The 8,477-nt window shown below is 52.4% G+C and overlaps 1 protein-coding gene across 1 annotated transcript in view; it reads right to left on the reverse strand.

Annotated features, from left to right (window-relative positions):
• The window catches only part of LOC149437902 (protein mono-ADP-ribosyltransferase PARP9-like), a 58,603-nt gene extending 50,356 nt beyond the window's left edge, over window positions 1-8,247 (reverse strand). Inside the window, exon 1 of the mRNA XM_089660491.1 lies at window positions 8,099-8,247. The gene's annotated coding sequence lies outside the window, so the exon portion shown is untranslated. The remainder of the gene's footprint in view (window positions 1-8,098) is intronic.
• Between the last annotated feature and the right edge of the window lie 230 nt (window positions 8,248-8,477).

The following is an 8,477-nucleotide window of genomic DNA, read 5'->3' on the forward strand; positions in this document are numbered from 1 at the left end:
TGTATACGGGGATGTCTGAGATCTGTATACGGGGATGTCTGAGATCTGTATACGGGGATGTCTGACATCTGTATACGGGGCCGTCTGAGATCTGTATACGGGGATGTCTGAGATCTGTATACGGGGATGTCTGACATCTGTATACGGGGCCGTCTGAGATCTGTATACGGGGCCGTCTGAGATCCATATACGGGGATGTCTGAGATCTGTATACGGGGCCGTCTGACATCTGTATACGGGGCCGTCTGACATCTGTATACGGGGCCGTCTGACATCTGTATACGGGGCCGTCTGAGATCTGTGTACGGGGATGTCTGAGATCCGTATACGGGGATGTCTGAGATCTGTATACGGGGATGTCTGAGATCTGTATACGGGGATGTCTGAGATCTGTATACGGGGCCGCCTGAGATCTGTATACGGGGCCGCCTGAGATCTGTATACGGGGCCGTGTGAGATCTGTGTACGGGGATGTCTGAGATCTGTATACAGGGCCGTCTGAGATCTGTATACGGGGCCGTCTGAGATCTGTATACGGGGCCGTCTGAGATCTGTATACGGGGCCGTCTGAGATCTGTATACGGGGATGTCTGAGATCTGTATACGGGGATGTCTGAGATCTGTATACGGGGATGTCTGAGATCTGTATACAGGGATGTCTGAGATCTGTATACGGGGCCGTCTGAGATCTGTATACGGGGATGTCTGAGATCTGTATACGGGGCCGTCTGGGATCTGTGTACGGGGATGTCTGAGATCTGTATACGGGGACGTCTGAGATCTGTATACGGGGACGTCTGAGATCTGTATACGGGGCCGTCTGACATCTGTATACGGGGACGTCTGAGATCTGTATACGGGGATGTCTGAGATCTGTATACGGGGATGTCTGAGATCTGTATACGGGGATGTCTGAGATCTGTATACGGGGCCGTCTGAGATCTGTATACGGAGCCGTCTGAGATCTGTATACGGGGTCGTCTGACATCTGTATACGGGGCCGTCTGACATCTGTGTACGGGGATGTCTGAGATCTGTATACGGGGCCGTCTGACATCTGTATACGGGGCCGTCTGAGATCTGTATACGGGGCCGTCTGAGATCTGTATACGGGGCCGTCTGACATCTGTATACGGGGCCGTCTGAGATCTGTATACGGGGCCGTCTGAGATCTGTATACGGGGCCGTCTGAGATCTGTATACGGGGATGTCTGAGATCTGTATACGGGGTCGTCTGACATCTGTATACGGGGCCGTCTGAGATCTGTATACGGGGCCGTCTGACATCTGTATACGGGGCCGTCTGAGATCCGTATACGGGGCCGTCTGAGATCTGTGTACGGGGATGTCTGAGATCTGTATACGGGGCCGTCTGACATCTGTGTACGGGGATGTCTGAGATCTGTATACGGGGCCGTCTGACATCTGTATACGGGGCCGTCTGAGATCTGTATACGGGGCCGTCTGAGATCTGTATACGGGGCCGTCTGAGATCTGTATACGGGGCCGTCTGAGATCTGTATACGGGGATGTCTGAGATCTGTATACGGGGATGTCTGAGATCTGTATACGGGGATGTCTGAGATCTGTATACGGGGCCGTCTGAGATCTGTATACGGGGCCGTCTGAGATCTGTATACGGGGATGTCTGAGATCTGTATACGGGGATGTCTGACATCTGTATACGGGGCCGTCTGAGATCTGTACACGGGGCCGTCTGAGATCCGTATACGGGGCCGTCTGAGATCCGTATACGGGGCCGTCTGACATCCGTATACGGGGCCGTCTGACATCTGTATACGGGGCCGTCTGACATCTGTATACGGGGCCGTCTGACATCTGTATACGGGGCCGTCTGACATCTGTATACGGGGCCGTCTGAGATCCGTATACGGGGCCGTCTGAGATCCGTATACGGGGACGTCTGAGATCCGTATACGGGGACGTCTGAGATCCGTATACGGGGCTGTCTGAGATCTGTATACGGGGATGTCTGAGATCTTTATACGGGGCGGTCTGAGATCTGTATACGGGGATGTCTGAGATCTGTATACGGGGCCGTCTGAGATCTGTATACGGGGATGTCTGAGATCCGTATACGGGGATGTCTGAGATCCGTATACGGGGATGTCTGAGATCCGTATACGGGGCCGTCTGAGATCCGTATACGGGGATGTCTGAGATCCGTATACGGGGATGTCTGAGATCCGTATACGGGGATGTCTGAGATCCGTATACGGGGATGTCTGAGATCTGTATACGGGGATGTCTGAGATCTGTATACGGGGATGTCTGAGATCTGTATACGGGGCCATCTGAGATCTGTATACGGGGCCGTCTGAGATCCGTATACGGGGCTGTCTGAGATCGGTATACGGGGATGTCTGACATCTGTATACGGGGCCGTCTGAGATCCGTATACGGGGCCGTCTGAGATCCGTATACGGGGCCGTCTGAGATCCGTATACGGGGCCGTCCGAGGTAGAAGGAATGCTGAGGTTGGAGTAGAAGGGAACGGTTCAGGTTTGTTGTAGTTACTCTCCAGGTAACAGACATCCGGAGTCGGCAATATACGGGAGAGACCTCCAGGTGATATATATATACATAACCAGGTAATGGGCTTTTTGTCATGAAATCACCCGTGTGTCAGAACAAAAGAAGTGACTTTGTGGGGGGAGGAGAGCTGGGAAAGGTGGGGGAGGGGCCTGTGTGTGGATGAGGTCAGAGGAAGGTGAAATCTACTGGCCACAGCAGGAGGAAAGGTGGAGGGAATCCAACTGGGGACCATGCAGGAGGAAAGGTGGAGGGAATCCAACTGGGGACCATGCAGGAGGAAAGGTGGAGGGAATCCAACTGGGGACCATGCAGGAGGAAAGGTGGAAGGAAGCCGATTGGGGACCATGGCAGGAGCAAAGGTGGTGGGAAGCCAACTGAGGACCATGCAGGAGGAAAGGTGGAGGGAATCCAACTGGGGACCATGGCAGGAGGAAAGGTGGAGGGAAGCCGACTGGGGACCATGGCAGGAGGAAAGCTGGAGGGAAGCCGACTGGGGACCATGGCAGGAGCAAAGGTGGAGGGAAGCCGACTGGGGACCATGGCAGGAGGAAAGGTGGAGGGAAGCCGACTGGGGACCATGGCAGGAGGAAAGGTGGGAGGGAAGCTGACTGGGGACCATGGCAGGAGAAAAGGTGGGGAAAAGCAGACTGGAGGCCGTTGCAGGAGGAAAGGTGGAGGGAAGTCGACTGGGGACCATGGCAGGAGGAAAGGTGGGAGGGAAGCCGTCTGGGGACCATGGCAGGAGGAAAGGTGGAGGAAAGCAGACTGGGGCCATGGCAGGAGGAAAGGTGGAGGGAAGCTGACTGGGGACCATGGCAGGAGGAAAGGTGGAGGAAAGCAGACTGGGTACCATGGCAGGAGGAAAGGTGAAGGAAAGGAGACTGGGGGCCTCGGCAGGAGGAAAGGTGGAGGGAAGCCGACTGGGCAATGACTGCACCCTATTATTGTATTGCCCACGTGTTGCCACCATTGCTCTTTGATGCCCATTTATGGTCAGAGTTCCCGGTGTGTTGCCTCTATTTGTTGGCCATAAACTGGTCCAGTTCAGCATTCTGCTGCTGTCTGCATGTCCTTCTAGGGCCCAGGGCAGCAGGGGGGCCCAGGCAGTTGGGTGAATCAGATATGGGCAGGGATCATCATGGCAGGGAAGCAATCACTGGAACTGATCCCCCATATGGCTCCCTCTGTAGCAGCTGAAATCTGGCTTCTTCTCCTCTCCCTCCCGTTGGCTTTCAGCTGCTGCATAGAGAGCCATACATGGGATTGGTTCCAATAATTGCCCCCCCCCCCCCGGCACCACCCATCACACTGCCATGTGCTGCCACCAATGGTCTTTGATGTCAACTTGTTTTCAGAATTCCTAATGTGTTGCCACCATTCGTTGACCGTGTACTGGCCCAGTTCAGACTCTGGTGCTGTCTATGTGAGCAAAGAACCAGGTCAAAATTCCATATAGGAGACCAAATGACAACTTCGCCGCCTTGAAATGGCCGATCACTACCAAACCACTCCCTAACAGCTTGATTATTTTCAGAAAACATCTTATTTGGCACAATACCCAACAATGGTGGCCCCATCTTCACAGGAACTCAGGCTCAGAGTTCCAGGAGCCCCCAGGGATGTAAATATGTCACAGAATTCCCATATATGCCCCAGTGATGACTGAGGCCAGGTCTGTGCAATCGCCACACTCGATGCTGCCAATGGGTGTCCATGGATAGCCTCCATCCCACCACCAAATGCCTGAGAGCTCTTCAGGAAGGAATGCAATCAGAGGTTCAGGTTGGGTATCTGTGTGTGTAGGAGTCTGAACACCACCCTCCAGACACCCGCTGTGTGGTTGGAGACGATAATTTGGTGCATTGTACCTTTCTGCCAAAGCTTTGATCGTCTGGCAGTTTTGGGGAGTATTGACACTGCAGATATTGCTATGGGAATGGAGTGCTTATCAGCAAATAGTCTCATCTGGGGCCCCGGTCAGGGTGAGGCTGAAGATAAAGGGTTAATAAGTAGCTAGAACATTAGTGGTGTCATAAATGCTTAACACGACATGCGGGTACTCAGAAATGTGTTACTAGGATACCACAGGGAAGCCACGTTCAGGAGCCACCACCACTGGTGACCAAGACCCACTGACCATCCCTCTGTCACTAAGAGCAGGAGTGGAGGATGATGGGAAGGGATGCCATACCTGGGACCCACCTGAACTAGTAAGAAGGGCTGAACTCTAAGGTAAGATCCTGGCCTGGACTGTGAGGGCATCACTACTTTTAACCTCCATCTTATCCATCTACCTCTCCATCCATTCTATCCCATCCTTCCGTTCCATCCCAACCTTCCATTCTATCCCATCCTTCCATTCCATCCCATCCTTCCATTCCATCCCAACCTTCCATTCCATCCCAACCTTCCATTCTATCCCATCCTTCCATTCTATCCCATCCTTCCCATCCTTCCATTCTATCCCATCCTTCCATTCTATCCCATCCTTCCATTCCATCCCAACCTTCCATTCTATCCCATCCTTCCATTCCATCCCATCCTTCCATTCCATCCCAACCTTCCATTCCATCCCAACCTTCCATTCTATCCCATCCTTCCATTCTATCCCATCCTTCCCATCCTTCCATTCTATCCCAACCTTCCATTCTATCCCATCCTTCCATTCTATCCCATCCTTCCCATCCTTCCATTCTATCCCATCCTTCCATTCTATCCCATCCTTCCGTTCCATCCCATCCTTCCGTTCCATCCCATCCTTCCATTCTATCCCATCCTTCCATTCCATCCCATCCTTCCATTCCATCCCAACCTTCCATTCTATCCCATCCTTCCATTCCATCCTTCCATTCTATCCCATCCTTCCATTCTATCCCATCCTTCCATTCCATCCCATCCTTCCATTCCATCCCATCCTTCCATTCCATCCCATCCTTCCATTCCATCCCATCCTTCCATTCCATCCCATCCTTCCGGTCTATCCCATCCTTCCGGTCTATCCCATCCTTCCGGTCTATCCCATCCTTCCATTCTATCCCATCCTTCCATTCCATCCCATCCTTCCATTCTCTCCCATCCATTCTTCTATTCTTCCATCCAAGAGATGTTCAGAGACTACAGACATCCCCCAAAAAATGGCAGGGACTAGAGACATCCCCCAAGATATGGCAGAGACATCCCCCAAGAAATGGCAGAGACCAGAGAAATCCCCCAAGAGATGGTCAGAGACTACAGACATTCCCCAAGAGATGGTCAGGGATGAAAAACATCCCCCAATAGATGGTCAGAGACAACAGACATCCCCCAAGAAATGACAGGGACTAGAGACATCCACCAAGAGATGGTCAGAGACTACAGACATCCCCCCAAGAAATGGACAGAGACTACAGACATCTCCCAAGAGATGATCAGGGACTACAGACATCTCCCAAGAGATGATCAGGGACTACAGACATCTCCCAAGAGATGATCAGGGAATACAGACATCTCCCAAGAAATGTACAGACATCTCTCAAGAGATGATCAAGGACTACAGAAATCCCCCAAGAGATATCAGAGACTACAGACATACCTGAAAAGATGGTCAGAGACAACAGACACCCCCCAGGAGATGACCACGGACTACAGACATCCCCAGGAGAGATGATCAGGGACTACAGACATCCACCAAGAGATGGTCGGAGACTACAGACATCCCTGAAGAGTTGGTCAGAGACTACAGACACCCCCCCCCCCCGAGAGATGGTTAGGGACTACAGACATCCACCAAGAGATGGTCAGAGACTACAGACACCCCCCAAGAGATATTCAAAGACTACATACACCCCCCCAAGAGATGGTTAGGGACTACATACACTCCCCAAGAGATGGTTAGGGACTACATACACCCCCCAAGAGATGGTCAGAGACTACAGACATCCCTGAAGAGTTGGTCAGAGACTACAGACACCCCCCCAAGAGATGGTTAGGGACTACAGACATCCCTGAAGAGTTGGTCAGAGACTACAGACACCCCCCAAGAGATATTCAGAGACTACATACACCCCCCCAAGAGATGGTTAGGGACTACATACACTCCCCAAGAGATGGTTAGGGACTACATACACCCCCCAAGAGATGGTCAGAGACTACAGACATCCCTGAAGAGTTGGTCAGAGACTACAGACAACCCCCCAAAAGATGGTTAGGGACTACAGACATCCCTGAAGAGTTGGTCAGAGACTACAGACACCCCCCCAAGAGATGGTTAGGGACTACAGACATCCCTGAAGAGTTGGTCAGAGACTACAGACACCCCCCAAGAGATGGTTAGGGACTACAGACATCTCCCAAGAGATGGTCAGAGACTCTGCACTGGTTGGAAACTGGAGACATACTTTTCCAATCAAGGCTCCCAATGCTGGCTGCTGGGGTCTGAGGCTCACACAGTAGAGGTACCCAATCCACATGTGGCCCTTGTGCTGTAACTTGGACACCAAGGGTTAGATACCAGACATAGGTTAGTCACTCTGTGTCCTTCCTTGGGATGCCCGCAGCCAGGAGGACTGCTGCACGGGGACATTTCTGGTTGGATTGGGTGAAGGTCTCTAAGAGGCACAATCGATCGGGTAGATTAGAGGATAGAAAACATGCCTGAATGTTGTCATCTTCCCTGATTGTTGGACCCCCTCCCCCCCAGTACAAGGACAAGAGAAGCGGTACTGTGCAGAGTCCATACATTTTATTACTGTCTGCACCCCCATGGAGGAAATTCCCCTACTTGTCCTCTTTACTGTAATCACTGAAAGTGAAACAGAATTGGTTGTCACCAGGACAGGAATAGAGCAGAATCTTCCAATGGGGACACTAGTTCTGGTGATTCCCTCCCTTTGGAGGGGTTTCCTCTCATTCCCTGCTCTGGCTATGGGGCAGAAAGTGAAAGACGTCCCCAATGGGGCTCAGATAGTGGGAATTTCGGGGTGCGTTGGAGCTGGAATGGTTTACGTGTTCCCGGCAACACGATTATTACAATTGCGCTGGAACAAAGTGCACGGTACTGCGCAGTTCCATGCGTTCTGGGGGCCGCCAACGCACCCACGTTTACCAGATGTGTGGGGATGCCAATAAGAATGAATGCAGAGCGCAGCGCATTTGCGTACGGTGCAGGAAACACATGCGTACGGTGCAGGAAACACATGCGCTCTGTGCATTCCCGCACAAAAAACGAAAGGCAAAAAAAAAGAAAAAGAAAAGTTTTGCCTTCAGCTTTAATGTATACAGACCTAATACAGAGACCCCCCCTCCCCTCCCCCCCCCCCCATAACAACAATAGTAGAAGTTGTACTCTGCGGAGTTTATATAATACAGGAAATCCAGGAAATATTATTAAACTTTTAGAAACAAAATATCAACATTCCCTGTATTGTATACAAAGTGATACAATGTATCAGAGGGACCCCCAGAGACCAGCAGGCAGGAGAGGAGAGCTGGGGGGTCTGTACACCCTGGGGGGGTAATAATCAGGGGGGCTCCGGGGATATTAGGGGGGAAATGGGTCACTCACCGTGCTCAGTGCGGGTGATCCGGGTGTGGAGGAAGTTCGGGTGACTCGGGACTTGAAGGAGGAATTTACTTTCTGTTTCTGTTCTCCACCTCCAGCTCCACCCTTTACTGGAAACAGAAAGTAAAGCGACACCGACAGAGGAGGGGGGCAGCCTGGTACAGAGAGGGGCAGCCTGGTACAGAGAGGAGGGCAGCCTGGTACAGAGAGGGGGGCAGCCTGGTACAGAGAGGGGGGCAGCCTGGTACAGAGAGGGGGGCAGCCTGGTACAGAGAGGAGGGCAGCCTGGTACAGAGAGGGGGGCAGCCTGGTACAGAGAGGGGGGCAGCCTGGTACAGAGAGGGGGGCAGCCTGGTACAGAGAGGGGGGCAGCCTGGCACAG

The sequence above is a fragment of the Staurois parvus genome, unplaced genomic scaffold (assembly GCF_062004578.1).
Source record: "Staurois parvus isolate SC_StPar_1 unplaced genomic scaffold, SC_StPar_1.0 ptg001247l, whole genome shotgun sequence".
In the NCBI taxonomy this organism is placed as follows: Eukaryota; Metazoa; Chordata; class Amphibia; order Anura; family Ranidae; genus Staurois; species Staurois parvus.